The sequence below is a fragment of the Gracilinanus agilis genome, chromosome 3 (assembly GCF_016433145.1).
Source record: "Gracilinanus agilis isolate LMUSP501 chromosome 3, AgileGrace, whole genome shotgun sequence".
Lineage (NCBI taxonomy): Eukaryota > Metazoa > Chordata > Mammalia > Didelphimorphia > Didelphidae > Gracilinanus > Gracilinanus agilis.
The window spans coordinates 309,235,493-309,255,929 of NC_058132.1; the positions used below are offsets into that span (position 1 = coordinate 309,235,493).

Here is a 20,437-nt window from a genome sequence, read left to right on the forward strand (position 1 = left end):
CTAATAAGTCATTAATTCCAGCTACTTAGATATTTAAAGATATAATGGGGGGGGGAAGTAGAGGGGGCAGTGAGTGTGTGTGGGAGGGGCTTGTGTTTTCTAACTGGACAAATTTCTTGTGGAAGAAGGCTTATCTCAGAGTTAATTACATGGGCTGGCTCAATTGGGCCTTATACTCTTACCAACCTTTGGTTGATTCATGTCAATGTTCTCCAAGAGGGACTTCAATAAAAAGACAACCTCTGCTGTGACAGGTTATTTTGATAAGACCTCTAACAAAGATACTTTTAAGCCAATGTTTTAAAACATATATGGTTATACTATTACTCCAATAATTATTAAATTGGAACATTGAAATAAGCTTTAAAGTTTGGGAGGGAGGGAATGCTACAACAAATTTCCTACCAGAAAACAAAGGGTTCCACTTTCATGGACCCATAACGCTTTTAAAGTTATTTGGGAGCATTGTCCTACATGGAGATTTCCATACCACAAATGGCAGTCTTCTCCCTTATTTTTGGTGTTCCCCTAGTAAAATATTCTTTCCCCTAGTCTTGAGCTGCCAGGTAAAGTTTGAGTAAAAGGCTGGAAATTAGTATTGTGCCATAGTCAGGTGGAGTAGGTGATTTCAAGAGCACCAGGGATATTTGCCTACTCCTTGGATAATGTTAGGACATCATTCTTTATCTTAAGGCTCCCAGATAAAATTCAAATACTCCTGGAACCATACTATATAAATTGTTCAGCTTCAGCTTTGACTAACACATCTTTTTTACAGAGCCCTGTGATGGCCACTGAAGAAAAAACAAAACTAAATAGAGGACTTATGAAACTCACAGTCTTAAGTTTGGGAGGTAGGGAATGCTACAACAAACTTCCTACCAGAAAATGAAGAGTTCCACTTTTGTGGACCCATAATGCTTTTAGGGTATTTGGGAACATTGTCCTACATGGAGATTCCCATATCACAAATGGTAGTCTTCTCTCCTATTTTTGTTCCCTCTCTCTACTTCCTCCGTCCCCCATTTTAATGTTTTTTATTTTATTGTTTACAATAAGAAAATTTTAAAAATCTTTGTATCAAATACTACATAGTCCAACAATATGGAATCCCTATATTGTTGCATGGAAGGTTAGTGATACTCTGGACAGAAATAAGCAAGTTGGAAACAGTGGTAAGTTTTTGGGCAAAGACCATGGGTTCTGTTTTGGACAGTTTTGAGTTTGAGATACTTATAAGATTTCCAGTCCAAAAGGCAGTTATGATGTGGAGTTCAAGATAGTCTAGGGCTGACTATATAGACCAGTGTTCTCTTCATAGAGATAATTGAACTCATGAGAGCTGGTAAGGTCCCTAAGAAAGAAAATGTGTACACATAGAGAAAAGGGTCCCCAGGGTAGAGTCCAAGTTATTGATGTAGAGATCTGGACTATAGCCTTGGCTTAGTCACTTACTATAAAGGACCTATGGTAAGTCACTTCAACGTTCTCTGTCTCAGAGTGGGATTTTCTTTGCTTTCTTTACCTCAGAAGGGCAGAACCCTGGGATGGAATTTGGAGAAGCAAATTTAGGCTTGATGCAAGGAACAAGTTCTTTAATTAGAGCTAGGCTTAGTAATAAGATGGAATAAGATGCTTCAGGAATAAGATAGTGAGACCTAATGCCTGCTACCTTTCCAACTTTTTAATTCTATGACTAGATGATCCTAGCACTTGAGAGAGATTGCATGTAGATAAAATTAGGAAAGCTAGGATTCAAGCCCTGACACATACTGGCTTTGATAACCCTAGGTAATCTCATTGCCCAAAGCAATTTTGAAAGCTTAAGAATTGCTCATTACAGGGATATTTAGCTTGTGATGTGGATGAATTTTAGAGGATCCATAAACTCAAAATAAGAAAAAAAAATGATTTTATTTTCACTAACCTCTAACTGAAATTTAGCATTTCCTCAAATTATTTATAAACCTTATTCTGAGAAGGGACTTCAAATATTTGACAACAGGGTTAAGAACTCCAGGTAGCAGGTGCCTAGGGAAAGAGATATTACTTAGACAGGGAGTTCCAAACTGCAATAAAATCAGACTTTAAGAAAAAATTGCATTTCCTGGGACATAGGCGCTTAAATGCTTGTTGATTGATTCAAAGCTTGAGGGACTTTGCTTTATTGAATGCCTCCAAGTTCGAGGGACCCAAATAAACAGCCAAGCTATTTTCCCTAGGATATGTGCATTAAGCTGGGAGAGACATCAGCAGTGCCTTAGGTCCAACCCTGTAATTTTGTAGATGAGGATAAATGACAGGAGTACGATATACTCCAGTCACAGAACATGCGAGCAGTGGTCCAGCCGCCGTTGGGCTCCCAAATCGCGCCGCCTCGAACGCCCTGCTCCAGACACGCTTTCCCGGCTGGTTTAAATATATCTTTTACGTCTCGGTTCCGTCGGTTCCACCTCCCTTTTTCTCCTGATTCAGCACATCCTTCCTGAAGGCCTAGGCCCGGCCCAGGGCCTGCCCGACTCCCGCTGCCTCCAACCTATTAGCCCCCGGGTTCCCTCACTGCAGACTTGAGCCCTAGGGAGGAAAGCGGGGGTGGGGAGGGAGATCGGGGAGCACGCCCACTCTACTGGAGTCGGCTTCTTCTTCAGAGGCCCCACCCCTTCCTTAAGCCTCCTGACGACTAGGCCCCGCCCCTTCCCCCACTTCCAATTGGCTGATAACAGAACCCGTACGGAGAGGGGTGGGGAGAGCGCGTTCTCGAGATCCGCCGGGTTGTCTCGGCGACGGCGGGGGCGCGCCTCCGGGAGCGTGCCTGGGCGGCTCAATGACAATACTGAGGAGGCGGCGGAGGGTGGCCCGGCTCCCGGCGAGGGAGGAGGAAGGAGAAATTTAAAAGCGTCCGGGAGTNGGTGGCCCGGCTCCCGGCGAGGGAGGAGGAAGGAGAAATTTAAAAGCGTCCGGGAGTAAGGTGGGGTGGGTGGGGGCTGGAACGAAGAAGAAGAAGAAGAAGGAGAGAAAGAGGAGGAAGAGGAGGAGGGCGGGAAGTACATTCTCAGATCCAGGTAACGGCCGCAATGGGGGACTGGCAGGGGTCGGGTACGGGGCGGGCCTTTGCGGGGGTTTCAAGGTGGCCCCGCCCCCTCCTTTTCTCCTCCCCTTTCCCCCTCCCTCTCCCCTTTCTTCCCTTCCCTTCCCCCAGCCTACTGGGTCGGGGTGCCCGACCGCGCCCCAGAGGCCGGGGGCTGGGGACTGGCTTGAAGTACCCGCCACAAGCCCCGCTCCTCCCCAGAGAGAAGGGTCTTTGGGGGAAGTTAAGGGGTTGTTTCTTCCTCCTTCCCCTCCCCCCATCCTGCTAGTGCCCAGTCCCTTGGAGGTTCTCTTGTGCTTCCCCGAGTGAAACTTCCAAAACAGGTTGGGATTTTTAATGGGACCGAATCTCGTCTCCCCCTCCCCCTCCCCAGCTTTCGGGCAGGCTGGGCGTCTCCCATCCCCACCCCCACCCTACCCCTAGCCCAGCTCCTTAGTCACCTATACCTGGGGAGAGGCAGGTCGGCCCAGTCAGTTGAAATGTTCAGAAGAGATAATGTGTTGTTCAGTCCATGAACACAGGCTGAAGGCCCTTGATCTCCCCCCACCCCCAACATAGAAGGCAGCCACTGTTTATGTAATATGCCTCTCTTACTGACCCTTCCACCCCCCCAAAGATCTCCCCCCACTCTTTACCCCTAATCTTCCTTCCTTTCCCCAGAAGTGCTTTGGCTTTAACTTCCTACCTCTCTTAAAGGAAGGCCTCCCTTTAGTGTGGTCCCCTTCCTCATTCCCGCAGCTGGTGTCACTACGTTCAGAGTTCATATACTTTCCGAGTTGTGTAAAGTTCTCCAAGTAAGTTCTGTACACAGTGAAGCATCTTTGGTTTGGGTGAAGGACCTGAGACAAATTGCCTGCTTCTGCACTTTGCCCTCTCGGTGTGGGGTCCTTGTTATCTAGATAACTACACTCCACATGCATCATTTTGTACTTTCATTCATTAATCACGTTACCCAGCTATACACCAAAATAATCTTATTTTTGAAAAAGACTTTATTTTTTGTGTTTGTGATGCAGGCAATAGCTGTGTTATTTCCAATCCTCCAAATGTTTGATAGAATAATAAAAAAGATGGTATTGAGATAATGGAGATCATGAAATTCCAGGTCATTTGTAGTTAGTCTTTGGATAATATTGTGTATGGAATTTATTGGAAAATGAAAATAAAAAAAAATTTCTCATCAAGAATTTTGGGGAGAGGAAGTTAGTAAGCTTGTAAGAAGCTTTGGCTGCCTGTTTAACGTGTTTGATGCTACTTAATAGGCTATTCGTGGACTGCTAGAATTGATATCCTTTGCTTTGATGTCACAGTTTTACTTAAGAGAGTTTTCAACTTAGTCTTTAACATCATTTATTTTTAGGGTAACTTTTGAGTATTGCCCTGACCATCCAGAGGGATAGCATGTATCTTGGCTATGCAAATCATTTGAGGATATCTGAGACTCTGGGACATGCTATCAAGATTTTGATGTCAAGAAACCTGGAGGAAGAAATAAAGGATGTTTTGGCAGGAAGCAAAGATTCAAAGTAGAAAGATTGTGGATGGGGAAGTAGAGGACATTAGTGAAAAATAAATGGATTTAGAAAAACTGAGTTTGAATTCAGGTTCCATCCCTTATTGTCCAGGGACTGCATTTCTTCCATAACATGGGCATTATGTTTGTACTTATTACTTTAAAAGTATAAGAAATTTTGTAAATTTAAAAAGTGAAATGAGTTTGTGATTTAGAATTAAATTCATTAGCATTTAAAGCCCTTTGCACACTGGTTCCATCCTATCTTTCCAGCCCTATTTCACATCATTTTACATTACATTGGAGTTGGCTAATTTGGTATTCCCTCTTGTTTCAATTCCTTTGCACAGGCTGGGGAAAGCACCCCTTCCTCCTAAGGATTCTTAGACTCCTTAGCATCCTACAAGGCTCAAATACCACCTATGAAAACCTTCCCCAAAGTTGTTAGCCTTTGCTGATAGTTGTTAGAACTCCTATTTTCCTCAAGCTATCTTGTATTGAATTCAGATATCTTCACCTCCCACCCTCTATAAATTCTTTGAATGTAAGAACTAAGTTTTTGTTTGCTGCTCCTGCTTTATAATTGTAGCATCTAGTACAATAGTACAATTTCTTGCTTGAAGTAGAATTGAGTATCTTCTGGAGTATTCTATTGGCTCTATACCTAGAATTGTGAATTTTCTTGTGGCTTTAGTTCCAGGCATATTGCATAAGTATAGAAGTGTGAATGTTCAAGAAACTTTGTACCGTGGCTAATGGATATAAATTTGAGATGGAAACAATCCTTTGTATTTTGTTTTGGATGAGATAACATGTACATATATATGCAAATATGCTTCTATACATACAAAATGGATAAAATGAAATGTTAGAGGGGAAAACACTAGCAGTTAGAGTGACTGGGAAAGTACTCTTGCTTTGGATGGCACTTGATCTGAGGCTTGAAGGTAGCTAAGGATATGAGACAGGAGATGAGTACCAAAGCAAGCATTACAGGGACGGGGACCAGCCCAATGAAGGTGGGAGATGAAATGTGAGGAACAGCAAGAAGAGGGTAATGTGTAACACTAAAACAATAGGAAAAAGCCAGTTTGTGAAAAGCTTTAAATGCCAAACAAGAGTTTATACTTGCTTGTAGAGGTGACTAGGAGCCAGTGGAGTTTATGTAGGGCAATGAATGGTCTACAAAAAATGAATTTGGCAGGTGATGTGGAAGATGAAAAGGGGATAGAGATGAGACAGAACAGGGAGGAGGATGATGGGCATGAACTAGAGTGATGGCTGTGTTACTGGAGAGAAAGGGACATAGGGATGACTTCTTTTAGACTGATTAATATATTACATATGGCTTTTAGAAATTGTTTCTATATAAAATTTAGGGTAAAAGGAGCGAGATGAAAGGAACTTTAGAAATCATTTAACCTAATTCATCTTTCCTCTTAATGAAGTCATAGATGGAATTGGAAAGGATTTCATAGTTATTTAGAACAATCCCTTTATTTTGTACATGAGCACACTGAGGCCTTAGGAGGTTGTTACTTTCCCAAGGTCACATAGTGAGTAAGCATCATCTTTGAGGCTTTATGAATCCAGGGCCTCTGACTCACAAGCCTTTTTTCCACTTCCTATATATCCTTTCCTCCTTTGCCCACAATTTAATACATGAAGAAACTGAAGCTCAGAGACAGTGACTTGCCCAAAGTTACACAGATAGTAAGAAACCATGTTGAAATTCATATTGAGGTCCTTTGTCTCAAAATTCTGCCATCTTTGTACTACACGATGTTTTCGTTATCACATTTACCTTTGTTTCCTGAAGGATGTATTTGAGTCTAGTGTATGTCTAAAGAAGATTCCCCATAAAGCAGTATTGCAGAGTAAGGAAAATTTGGTTTGGTCATTGGCATCTTGCCTAAAGTATCTGACACATAACGAGGTACTTGATAAATATCAATTGTTTATTTTTTGTTTCAGACAGACATTTTTTGTACCTCTTCTCTCATCTTTTTTGCCCTAACCAATATATGTTTTCATTATTTGTCAGGTTATTGTAAGGAATTAAAGCAGACCTGGAGTTTTGACTTTGCTGGGGCTTTTTAATGTGTGCATTTTCCAACTTAGCATTCTTTATTTATGGATTTCAGTATTAGATGCTAAAATGGTTAAGTTAAATAGCTAAATGTGTAGTAGCTTTGGAGGTTTAAAAATTGAGCTTAATTTTAATATTTATGGGATCACTTGTCTTAGATGTTTAGGTTTCTAACCCTCTAAACAAGCTGGCAAAAAGATTAATGCCAAAAGGATTTACTTAAAGGGGTTTTAATTGACTTAATCTTCAGTGTTATTTGAAAAGTAGTAGATTGGCAAAGTGGTAGCTTGTATTTTTGGGGTACAAAAACTTTTATCTTGAAGCAGTAAATTCTTACCTCACAAGTCTTTTTCCTTTTTTTCCCTTTTAAAAAATGTTGAAAATTACCATAATGCCTCAATGAACAAATCATTGGGGAATGAAGATTCAACCCAGTCATAAATCATGTGTGTTTGTAGCCAGTGAATGACAAGACTTCTGACCACACTGCTTCTTTTCCTTCCTCTTCTATGGAAGCTAAACCAGGCCCATTTTCAGTCAAATTGGGAATGCATTAAAATTTGCTTTCTTTCTTTAGTCTCCCTTTATTGGACCTTTCTGCCCATTTGGTGTGGACTCACTCATATTTCAGGAGTCTAGGTATCGATCTTTTCTCTTTGTCACATTTCTCCTAAGTTAGTTGCATTCAGTTTCTAACTCTTTACATTAAAGTGAATTTAACTAGGCTTTATGAAAGGAGGAGATAAGATGAAAGGGATTCAGTTTTAAAATTTACCTTTCAGCTCTTCCATGGAGTTCTTGAACATTTATCATACATACCTCTAACTGTGCTCTTACCTAACTCTTAGGCCACAAATAAATTTACAGTTCTGGTGATGGCCCCAAAAGCATGTTCCTAGATATTTTTATGTCATAATAAACAAACAACTCATATTTATATGTCTTCACATTTTATAAATTGCTTTTACTCATAATTACGTAGGGGTAGTATGGATATTATTAGTCTTCTTGTATAGAGCATGAAAAATCAGATGTTATTGCCAATTGATTATAGTTTTAGTGGAGATGCGGGTTTTCACTGTTAACGAAACATTTATGTTTTATATTCTTTTGTCTAATTGTGAAATGTCATTACAGGAATTCTGTGCATCAGTATGCAGGTGGTAGATTTTGGGGATGGGATAAAGAGAATTATGTCTAATTTGATTCCAAAGGTAAACTTTTCTTAGTTCTTTGAAGTTCTCCTTCCTTTTCCATCTGATCCCTATACCTAGTAAGATATGTTGGCCATAGCATTTGTGTGTAGGGGCTACAAGATGGGGAAAAAACCTCTGTCTATTAGGCCCTGACTTCTTTTTTTTTTATTAATTTAAAATTTTTAAATTTCCATATTATTCACTTTTGTAAGTTTTGTAACCCAAGCCTCAAATCATATGCCCAAATAAACAAGTAATAAATCATATGTTTTTACCTGCATTTATACTCCTCTTTTTCTGGAGGTGGAGAGCATTCTTTTTCATAAGCGTCTCAGAATTGTCCTGGATCATTGTTTTACTTTTAGTAGTAAAGTTGATCACTTTTGATTGTTCCACAAAATTACAGTTACTGTAATGTTCTCCTGGTTCTGCTTGTTTCATTCTGCATTAGTTCACATAGGTCTTTCCAGTTCTTTCTGAAATCATCCTGTTTATCATTCCTTATAGCACAATAGTATTCCATCTCCATCATATATCACAGTTTGTTCAGCCTTTCTCAAATGAGGGATGTCCTTTTAGTTTCCAATTCTTTTCCACCACAAAAAAATTATAAATATTTTTGTGCAAATAGGTCCATTCCTATTTTCTAAATCTCTTTGGTAGTGGTATTACTGGATCAAAAGGTGTGCATTCTTTTATAGCCCTTTGGGCATAATTCCAAATTGCCCTTCAGAATGGATCAATTCACAACACCACTGGCAATGCATTATTAGTGCCTGACTTTTTAGGTACACTTGCAGATTTCTCTAAAGTTCATAAATCAGTTTCTAAACTATCATTCTTCCCACACATGCAAAACCTTTCATATTCCATGGAAGAAATAACTTTTATTTACAAAATTATTTTAAGTATGAAGGTATAAGCAAAACTATCTGATCCTGAAAATATAGGAATAACTTATTTTTTTTTGCAAAGAAGCAAACTGTAGAAGGGCATTGATAGTGATTTCCTGAATTGAAGAACATCTAGGCAGTTGATTGGCTCAGTGAATTTCTCTCTCCCTTGGAGTCAAGAAGACCTGAATTCAGTTCACTCTTTAGCTGGGTGACCCAGGGCAAGTCACTTAGTTCTGTTTGCTTCATTTTCCTCAACTGTAAAATAAGGGTGATAATGGTACTGATCTTCCAGGGTTATTGTGATGATTAAATGAGATATTTGTAAAGCATTTAGCACAGTGCCTGGAACATAGTAGGTGCCATATGAGTTCTTATTTCATTCTCCTTCACTTCTCTAAATTAAATTGTATTTGACTAGGGCAATTTATCTCAGACATATTCACATGAGAAGCTCAGAATAATCCTACTTGTTTTTCTGTTGTTTCAGTCATGTCTGAGGCTTTGTAAACTCATTTGGGATTTTCTTGACAAAGATAGGAAAGACATTTCCTCTCCAGCTCATTTTATAGATTAGGAAACTAAGGAAAATAGTATTAAATGATTTGTGGAGGTTCATCCAGTTAGTGTCTGAGGTCAAATTTGATGTTATAAGATTAGTTTTTTTGATTACAGGCCCAATATTTTATCCACTGCACCCACTTGGCTGTCAGTTATTTCTTTAAAAAAAAAATACATTTTTATCAATATATTTTGTTTCTTTTTCCTTATTCCTCCTAGATGGACATCCCATATTAGGGAGAGTATTTTTTAGGTGGAAAAAAAGTCAGCCCAACTGTTCAATATATTGGAAAAAATTTGAAGACAGTACTTTGTGTATGTGTAAATGGAGTTAGCTCACCCTCATTCATTTGTGTAGACTCTAGCCACCAGAAATAATGTCACCCCACCCAACTTAGAATTAAGTGGGGAGGGGGAGGTCTGTGACCCACACATGATAGTAAGTAACAAATCAAAACCAAGGGCAAACAAAAAAAAACAAACCCTTTGGGCAGTCCAAAACAGAGTTGAGGCTGTCCTTTGTCCACTTGAAATTGGAGGTGGACGCAGGAAGTGACAACAGATGCTATCTTTTAAGTATGATGGTAACTTCCTGTGGAGGCAGTTGGGGCTTTGAACTTGGTGTTGAAGGATCTCTGGAGAGACCTCAGACTGCTTCCCTTTGAATTGTCACGTGGTTAAATTAGGCTGACTCTCTTTCTCTTCCCTTGGCATTTCTGGAGGCTCTAGCCATAGGGAGGCCTCTCTTCCTGGAGGAGGCCTTGTGGCTAGGAGCCTTGTTTAATTAACCTCTGTGCCCCTGTGCTGGGGCCTCTAAATTCCCACCTGGTTCAGGCCTCTGGTCCAGGCCAGAGTTCTTCTCTCTCAATTTTCCTACCGTTAACCTTCCTAATTGTAAATAAACCACCATAAAAGTCATCCTGACTTGGGTCTATTTCATTTTGAAATCTAGTTAATTGATTTCTGGTGACCGTACCTTAAATATCTAGTCTTCTCTTTTACATGTATCACCTATGGACTTCCCTTCTCCACAAAGCCACGGGTTGGAAATTTTCTCTTATATCTCTTCATTGAAGTTATGCTTGATTTTTCTATTTTTGTTACATTCATTTAAAACTTTTTGATGTGTGGTTCTTTCCATTTACACTGTTGTAGTCATCGTGAATGTTGTTTTCTTAGCTCTACTTGCTTTACTCTGCATCTCTTCATATAGATCTTTCCATGCTTCCCTATATTCATTGCACATCATTTCATATAACAAAGTAATAGTTTGTTACATTCATGCACCACAATTTGTTTCTATTCTTAAATGCACATCTTCTTTGTTTCTAATTTGTTGCTATCACAGAAAGTGCTGTTATAAATATTTTGGTGTTATGTGGGGACTTTCCTAATTATCAATAGTTTCCTTGGAGTATTTGCACAGTAATAATCTTATTTCTCTAGGAAATGGAAAAAAGATTATTTTTAGGCATTTGAGCAAAAAGGAATGGTAAAGCACGATGCTTTTTGCAAGTCTAACTTCAGACTTATAAAGGGTCTATAAAGTATTGACAATAAGTTTGACTTTAATTGCTGGCAAAATTTTTAAACAAATAATTAAAGGGATGGTTAGTGAGTATTTCTAAAAGAGAACAGTGAGTTAAGTGACTTGCCAAAGATTAAACAATAAGAAAGTAACAGAATCAGGATTGGAACCTTTTGATTTACTCCAGTACTTCTTTCAATGGATACCAGAATAACCTTATTTCCTCTTTTAACATTACTACATAATAGATCAGGGGGAATTCTATAAATAGCAGTTTGATGGCACAGTGGATAGAGTGGAGAAGACATTATTTGTGTGACCCTGGGCAAGTCACTTAGCTTTTCTCAGCCTTAGGTTCCTCACCTGTAACATGGGGTTAATAATAGCACCTACCAGGGGCAACTAGGTAGTACAGTAGATAGAGTGTTAGGCCTGGAGTTGGGAAGACCTGGATTCAAATTTGACCTCAGATACTTCCTAGCTGTGACCCTGGGCAAGTCAGTTAACCTCAATTGCCTATTGTAAGAGTTAAAAAAAAAGAGATAAGACTGTAAGAGGGGAAACTAGATATTTAAGGTATGGTTGCCAGAAATCAGATTAACGCAATTTCAAATTAAAAATAGATCCAAGTCAGGATGACTTTTATGGAAGTTTATTTACAATTAGGAAGGTCGAAGGTAGGGAAATTGAGAGAGAAGAACTCTGGCCCGGACCAGAGGCCTGAACCAGGTAGGAATTTAGAGGCCCCAGCACAGGGGCACAGAGGTTAATTAAACAAGGCTTCTAGCCACAAGGCCTCCTCCAAGAAGAGAGGCCTCCCTATGGCTAGAGCCTCCAGAAATGCCAAGGGAAGAAAGAGAGTCAGCCTAACTTAACCATGTGACAATTCAAAGGGAAGCAAGTCTTTCCAGAGATCCTTCAACACCAAGTTCAAAGCCCCAACTGCCTCCATAGGAAGTTACCATCATATTTAAAAGATAGTATTTTTTGTCACTTCCTGCATCCACCTCCAATTTCAAGTGGACAAATGGCAGCCTCAACATTGTTTTTGGACTGCCCAAAGGGCAGTCCCTTGTTTTTGATTTGTTACTTACTGTCACGTGTGGGTAACTGATCTTCCCCTCCCCATTTAATTCTAAGTTGGGTGGGGTGACATTATTTCTGATGGCTAGAGTCTAGCAATGAATGAGGATGATCTAATTCCATTTACACGAGATTTAGCAGGGACATGGGAGTCACTTTTTTCCTCAAATTTTTTTTATACATAGGAACAATTTTTGGCAATTTTTTTTGACATTTTAGAATTCAGATATTTTTCCTTCCTTTTTTCCTCCCCACTCCATGAGGCAGTGAATAGTCTAATACTTTCATGTAAAACATATGTGAGTATTGCTCACATTGTGATAGAAGACATATATCACACATATATTAGAAATTAAAAATCTCATGAAGGAAATAGAGTGGAAGATTGCATGCTTTGATCTGCATTCAGACACCAACAGTTTCTTCTTTAACTGTGGATAGCATTTTCATTTTCATCATGAATTCCTTGTGATTATCTTTTGACTTCCTTTGCTGGTAATGGTTTTAGTCTTTTACAGGTAATCATCATATATTACTTCTGTTACTGTATGCATTGTTCTTCTGGTTCTGCTCACTTAAATTTGCATCATTTCATAGAAGCTTTTCCAAATTTTTCTGAATTCTTTTTATTCATCATTGCTTATGGCACAATAGTATTCCATTATCACAGATACCACATATACCACAACTTGTTCATCCATTTTTCAAGTAATGGACAACTTCTCATTTTCCAATTCTTTGCCACTACAAAAATAGCTGCTAAAAATATTTTGATACAGGTAAGTCCTTTTCCCTTTTCCCTTAACTCTAATCTCTTTGGGATATAGACCCAGAAGTGGTATTGCTGGGTCAAAGAGTATGTATAGTTTTGTGATCCTTTGAGCTAGTTTCTATATTGCTCTCCAGAATGACTGTATCAGTTCACAGCGCCATGGTAGGCATTTTCTAGGGATTTAAAAGGCTATACTGTGGAGAAAGGATTGGTTTTATTCTGTTTGGTGTTAGAGAACAGGCCAATAAGCATTGTGTGGATAATGTAGTGGAAGCAACTGCCTCAAGAAGTAATTGATCCACCTTACTAGAGGTTTTCAAAAAATGCCAAATGGTCATTTGTTGGTTTCTTAGAAATCCTCTGACAGCACAGCCTTGCTGACTTTTAAAGATTCTGTGATCATAAAGAACTGGAAGGACCTTATTGATCATCTAGAATTATAAGAACTTTTATTTTACAGGTAAAAAAACTGATGAATAAATAAGTAAATTATAAGTTCTAAGTAATCCACCCAATATTTTAATGAAGGTCACTGGGGAAACATTGAGGAGTTAATTCAAAATTTATGTTTGCTAGACAGTGATAGCCTACTTGAAAGAGACACAGAGAAGAGACTTAAAAAATTTTTTTTCTTAACTAAAATTTTTGGGGATAGGTTGAATTTTAAGTTGGGAGGAAATACTTGAAATGATTATAAAATGACTGATTTTACATAGCTCTCATTGCAAAAACCATTGCAGGCATGCTGTACTTTATTAAAATCTGATTAAGAATTTTCAAATAATTAGATTATGGAAGTCATTACTTTAATTTGGAAAGGCAACATTAAAACTCATGTGTCGCTTGATTCCTAACATGATATATCCTGGTACAATTTATGTATATGTACAGTATTAATGTAATTATTGTACATTTTAGGCAAGTCCTATGTATAAAATTTATTTTGCTCTATTAAAAAGACCCCCAGGGCTTTAAAAGAATGCATGTTCTTTGATCCAGCAATGCCACTATTAGGCTTGTGTCCCAAAGAGAGAAAAAAAATGGGAAAGCATCTGTTTACAAAAATATTTATAGCTGTTCTTTTTGTGGTGGCAAAAAATTGGAAAATAAGGGGATGTTCCTTGTTTGGGGAATGGCTGAACAAATTGTTGTATATGATGGTGATGGAATAGTGTTGTGCTATAAGGGATAATAAATTGATTGATTTCTATAAGAACTGGAAAGACCTCTGTGAACTGATGCAGAGTGAAAGGAGAAGAACCAGGAGAACATTGTACATAGAAACTGAAACATTGTGGAATAATCAAATGTAATTAACTCTGCTACTAAAAGCAATGCAGTGATCCAGGACAAATCTGAGGGACTTATTAGAAAGAATGCTATCCATATCTAGAGAAAGAACTGTGGGAGTAGGAATCCAGAAGAAAACATGGTTTATCACTTGTTTGAATGTATATATAATTTGGGGGTTTGGTTTTAAAAGATTGCTCTATTACAATAATGGATAATATGGAAATAGGTTTTGAGTGATAATATAAGTGTAACTCAGTGGAATTGCTTGTCAACTCCAGGAGGGGGAAGGGAAGAGGGAGAGAGACCACATGAATCATGTAACCATAAAAAAAATTAAAATAAAATAAAATAAGACCTTCAGATCCCCTGCAAGCACATAGGCTGATGAAACACTGACTGTAGGACAGGTTTTATTTAACCTGATTAAAAAAAACAACCCAAATGCAGAGTGGATTTTGCCCAAGTCTTTAGAAGAAAAAACTCTTTCCCTTTTCCAGAGGTATTGTTACAGTCTTCTGTGGCTCAGAGTTACCAGAAGAGCCCACTTTCTCCTTTCTCTCCTCTACCTTGACCTAAATAGCCCAGATATCTCTGAGTACCAGCAATGGGTATAGATTTGAGTTATTCCTCTGTCAATATGGGTTCTTGCAATGATCTTTTGACTACTACCAAGAACAAAGTCCTGTCTCACCATTCTGTGTGGCACTGAATTCTTAGAGCATGTAGGGACCATGTGAAGTTGCTAACCTTTTTCTAGCTTTCCCATGTTAGCATAACAGTATAAGAAATGCTGAAATTGGAGTCAGAGAATCTCAATTTTAATCCAGGCTGTTCTGACAGTGAGCTTGGGTCAATTCACTTTATGGGCCACAATTTCCTTTTCTGTGAAATTGAAAGGGTTGGAATACATAACTCTTAAGTTACCTTTCATTTCTAAATCTTATAATCCTATAATTTATTAGCTATGTGATCATAACTGTCACTTAACTTTTCTGAGGCCCAAATTTCTCTTCTATAAAATGGGAATAATACTTCGCAGGGTTGTTTTGAGGAAAGTGCTTTGTAAAATATAAAGTAATATATACCAGTGTGAGTTATTTTTATTCAAAGTGTAAGTTTTTCCAAAGATCAATTTACATAGTTCTAAATGAATTTGTTCTAGTTTAGAGATGAACAACAGTGATGGTCTCCACTGTTGGGTATAGAAATACCAGGAGGTGCATAAAATGTTTCATTGGAGTACAAGAAGAAAAATTAGCATTTCCGTTTACATTTAGTTTTTATTTTAAAAACTAGTATTTAAAAAATTAGTATTTAATTTGTAGATTAAAACTGAGGCCCTCAGGGTGACACAGGTCAGTTGGTGTTTTATGTGGTTTTCAAGATGTCCTAAGGGAAGAAGACTGAGAGTTCCACAGTGTGGAAGGGTTGAGTAATTTATTTGCTTTTAATGTATTGTGCATATTACAGTTTACATATTACACTTGACTAAGTGGGTTTTTAGGTTGTATAATCTAATTTTAATGAAATTAACTCCTACAAAAGGTACAATAGCTAAATAAGTATTTGGCAAAGAAACTGAGTAGAGGATAATACTAATAGTGTGTACAAAGGCGAACAAGTGGCTGAACGTCACCCTTTTGCTAGCTACATTTCAAGTAAAAACGTTGACTTGATTATTAGCCCTGACAATTTTATGTTGACATTCCAATTTGAAATATGTGTTACCTGTGGAAACTCTCACACTTAACTTAGAAACAAAAAATTTTAACCTGTTTAAAATTATCTTCCAAAAGAAGAGTTTCATTAATTAATTTTTCAAAAAATATAAAAATGTAATACTGATTAACTTCTATAGTCTTATTTCAACAAAAACTTCTGTATAATTAGTGGATGTGATTGAAAAATTAGTATCATGATTTAGTAAGTGTACTGATGTACTTCTTCTATTTGAATTTTTGTTTTTGTGTAGAATTTTTTTCAGCTGTTCCAGATAGATAAAACATTTATATATATACTTCTATATTGTTTGACATTGTTGAACACCTGAGACACCAGCTTCTTGAGTATTCGTGACACAGGTCCTTATCGCCTTCCTTTTAGGTGTCTTATGTCTACTTCCCCCATCATCTCCTTACCAATGAATTCAGATTTATAGATTTAGCTCTAATATGTCTCCTAAGCTCTAGTTCATCACCAGTTGCTTGTTGGACATTTCACCTTGGATGTCTTCTATGTTTCGTCTTTTTCAAAGCAGAATGGCAGAATGTATTCTTTTTTTTTGATAAACCCAAAGAGCCCAGATTTTGGAACAAAAATCCACTATTTGACAAAAACTGCTAGGAAAATTGGAAAACAGTATGGGAGAGATTGGGTCTAGATCAACATCTCACACCAAGATAAATTCAGAATGGGTGAATCACTTGAAAATAAAGAAGGAAACTATAAGTAAATTAGGCGAACACAGAATAGTATACTTGTCAGATCTCTGGGAAAGGAAAGATTAGATTTCAAGACCAAGTAAGAGTTAAAAAAATTACAAAATGTAAAATAAATAATTTTGATTACATTAAGTTAAAAAGTTTTTGTACAAATAAAACCAATGCAACCAAAATTAGAAGGGAAGCAACAAATTGGGAAATAATCTTTATAACAGAAAACTCTGACAAAGGTCTAATTACTCAAATATATAAGGAGCTAAATCAATTGTACAAAAAAATCAATCTATTCTCCAATTGATAAATGGGCAAGGGACACGAATAGGCAATTTTCAGATATAGAAATCAAAACTTTCAATAAGTACATGAAAAAAAGTGTTCTAAAGATCTTATAATTAGAGAAATGCACATCAAAACAACTCTGAGGTACCACCTCACACTTTGCAGATTAGCTAACATGACAGCAAAGGAAAGTAATAAATGTTGGAGGGAATGTGGCAAAATTGGGACATTAATGCATTGCTGGTGGAACTGTGAATTGATCCAACCATTCTGGATGGCAATTTGGAACTATCCCCAAAGGGTTTTAAAAGACTGTCTGCCTTTTGATCCAGCCATAACACTGTTTGCTTTATATCCCAAAGAGATAATAAGGAAAAAGACTTGTACAAAAATATTTATAGCCACCCTCTTTGTGGTGGCAAAAAATTGGAAAATAGGGAATGACTGAACAAATTGTGGTATCCGTTGGTGATAGAATACTGTTGTGCTCAAAGGAATAATGAACTGGAGGAATTCCATGTGAATTGGAATGACCTCCAGGAATTGATGCAGAGTGAAAGGAGCGAACCAGGAGAACATTATACACAGAGACTGATACACTGTGTACAAATGAATGTAATAGATTTCTCTACTAATAGCAATGCAAATGATCCAGGACAATTCTGAGGGTCTTATGAGAAAGAATGCTATCCACATTCAGAGGAAGAATTGTGGGAGTAAAAACACAGAGCTAAAACAACTGCTTGAGCACATGGATTGCTGGGGAAGTGATTGAGGATGTAGATTTTAAAGGAACACCCTAGTGCAATTATCAATAATATGGAAATAGGTCTTGATTAATGATAAAACCCAGTGGAATTGTGTGTTGGCTGGGGGAGGGGTGAGAGGGGAGGGAAAGAACATGAATCATGTAACCATGGAAAAATATTCTAAATTAATTAAATAAAAATTTTCAATGAAAAGAAAGAATGCATTCTTTTTTTTCCCCCCACTCCCAACTCCTTTTTTTCTTTTGAGCACCATCATCCTCTTGGTTATTCAGATTCGCGACTTTTATCTTTAACTCTTCTTTTTCACTTAACCTTGATTTCTTAGCAATTTTGCCTTCACAACATATCTTGTATCTTTCCTCATCTCCATCCTAATTCAGGTCCTTATCACCTTTCATCTGGATTATTTCACTAGCCTCTTAAATGATTTCCCTACCTAAAGTTTCTCTCTTCCCTCAATAAAAGTCGTCAAGGTTAATTTTACTAAAGTATGATTTGACTGTGTTATTTTTCTACTTTTATAGGTTCCTGTGGCTCCCATTTGCCTCTAGAATAAAATCCAAATTCCCCTGGCTTTTAAAGCTCTTTAATATTCTGACTCAAACCTACATATCTAGGTTCATTATATGTTGCTCTCCTTCACACATTCTGCATTCCAGCACTGGCCATCCTCCATGTCTAGAATTCGTTCCCATCTTCCTCCCTCCCTCTCTTCCTTCTTTCCTTCCTTCCTTCCTCCCTCCATTCTTCCATTCCTCCCCTTTCCCCTTCTCCTTTCCTCCCTTCTTTCCTACCTTCCTTCATCCATTAAACTCAACCACCCCTCCATCCTTCTCTCCCTTACCTTCTCTTGAATCAGCACTGTGTATTGGTTCCAAGGTAAAAGAGTGGTAAGGGCTAGGCCATTGATGGCAAACCTTTTAGAGACAGAATGCCCAAACAACAACCCTCACACTGTGTGTGAGTTGCCTCTGTAAGGACAGGAGGGAGGAAATGCTCCCATTGGATTGCTGGGCAGAGGGGTGAGTGAAGTGAGGAATATCCTCAGGCATGTGTGGAGATGGGGAGGGGAGCAGTCCCCTCTGGCATGCTCTGGCACTTGTGCCATAGGTTCACCAACACTGGGCTAGGCAGTTGGGATTAAGTTGCTTGCCTGGAGTCACACAGCTAGGAAGTGTCTGAGGTCATATTTGAATCCAGTACCTTCTTCATAGCCCAAATTTGGTTCTAACTCCTATTAAAAGATCATTCTGGGGGGCAGCTGGGTAGCTCAGTGGAGTGAGAGTCAGGCCTAGAGACAGGAGGTCCTAGGTTCAAACCCGGCCTCAGCCACTTCCCAGCTGTGTGACCCTGGGCAAGTCACTTGACCCCCATTGCCCACCCTTACCAATCTTCCACCTATGAGACAATACACCGAAGTACAAGGGTTTAAAAAAAAAAAAAAGATCATTCTGTTTTTCTTCCTTCCCTTGCCAGTTACTAATATTCTCCCTTTTCTTTGAAGTTATTTTATTATTTATATTTGTTTAGTATACATTTTATATTTACTTATTTTCTGCACATCTGCATATCTTCTCCCTTATCCCTGCCCAATAGTTTATAAATTATTTTAGGAAAGAGTCTTTTGTTTTTCCTTTTGTTTCCCCATGACCTACCACAGTACTTGGCACATAATAGATACTTTATAAATGCTTGTTGAATGCAGTGAATAAAGGTAGCATTTTTCTCTACCAAATCAAATCTTTTACTCTAATTAGGAAACAAAGAATGGGGTCTTAGGCTTTCTCTGTCTTTTAGTCAGTTGTGTTATTTTAAAGATATAGTTTGCTATATCATTGTAAAAACCTATGTGTTCCCTTCTCAAAACCATATCAGGGACTTCCGGGGGTGGAGCCAAGATGGCGAAGTAATCCTCAGTAGCTCTGTGCCACCATGAGAATCCTCTCCAACCAATGATTAAAATATTGTCATAAAACAAATATAGGAGTGAAAGAACCGACAAGGAGACAGAGTGAAACAACTTTCAAGAAAAGAAAAACTCAAAAGGTAGGCAGTGAACATCTGGGGCACTGGAATGAGAGGAGAGCAGGCCCAGAAAGAAGCTAAGAGCAAGCCCAGAGCAAGCTTCACCCCCCCACCCCCCAACTGCTGTCTGAGGTTCAGGAACCTATTCTCAAGCCAACATTCATACTCTGAGACCCTGCCTGAGCAAATAGAGTTACAAGCCAATCCATACCCCTTGAAATTCCAAACCTGTGGAGCCCCAGCCAGGGAATTCTTGTCTGGGCTTCCGACAGGAAGTACTGATCTTTTTGCCTAAAGCTCAGGGCAGAGCTCCAAGACGAGTCAATCAAAGGTGTGCCTGATTGGATGAAGTACACAGTAAGACCAAAAACTTGAGACTAAGCCTGAAATTAGAATTTGATCAGTCCTTGACCTGATCAAGATCAGAGTGAGATAAAAAGCTTACAGGTAAGCCAGAGACAAGTCTTTAAGCTATCAGTATCACAAGGGTCAATTGAATCAGCAGGAGGAGAGGCCTCTCAGAGCTATCAGCCCTCAGACCATCACATCATTCCCCCCAAACCTACCTATAATTAGATAGGAAAAATGAGCAAACAACAAAAAAAGCACTTGATGCTGAAGAATTTTTATGGAGACAAAAAGCAAGGTGCAGACGGAAAGAGACAGTGAAAGCAAAGGAAACACACTCAAAGTACAAAAGAAGAATATGAATTGGACACAGATTCTGGGAGAACTCAAAAAGGACTTAAAAAACCAATTAAAAGAGGCAGAGGAAAAGTGGAAAAGAGAAATGAAAGTGATGCAAGAAGAAATAGACCAATTGAAAAGGAGAACTAAAAACTGACAGAGGAAAATCAGAATTGACCATCTAGAAACTAATGATTTCATGAGAAATGCAGAATCAAA

General features: G+C 38.3%; 1 protein-coding gene across 4 annotated transcripts in view; it reads left to right on the forward strand.

The window, feature by feature from the left end:
- The first annotated feature begins 2,751 nt into the window (after window positions 1–2,751).
- Window positions 2,752–20,437, forward strand: part of RALB (RAS like proto-oncogene B) — a 44,076-nt gene continuing 26,390 nt past the window's right edge. For all 4 annotated transcript variants that reach the window (XM_044669929.1, XM_044669927.1, XM_044669928.1 and 1 more), the window contains exon 1: window positions 2,752–3,062. The gene's annotated coding sequence lies outside the window, so the exon portion shown is untranslated. The remainder of the gene's footprint in view (window positions 3,063–20,437) is intronic.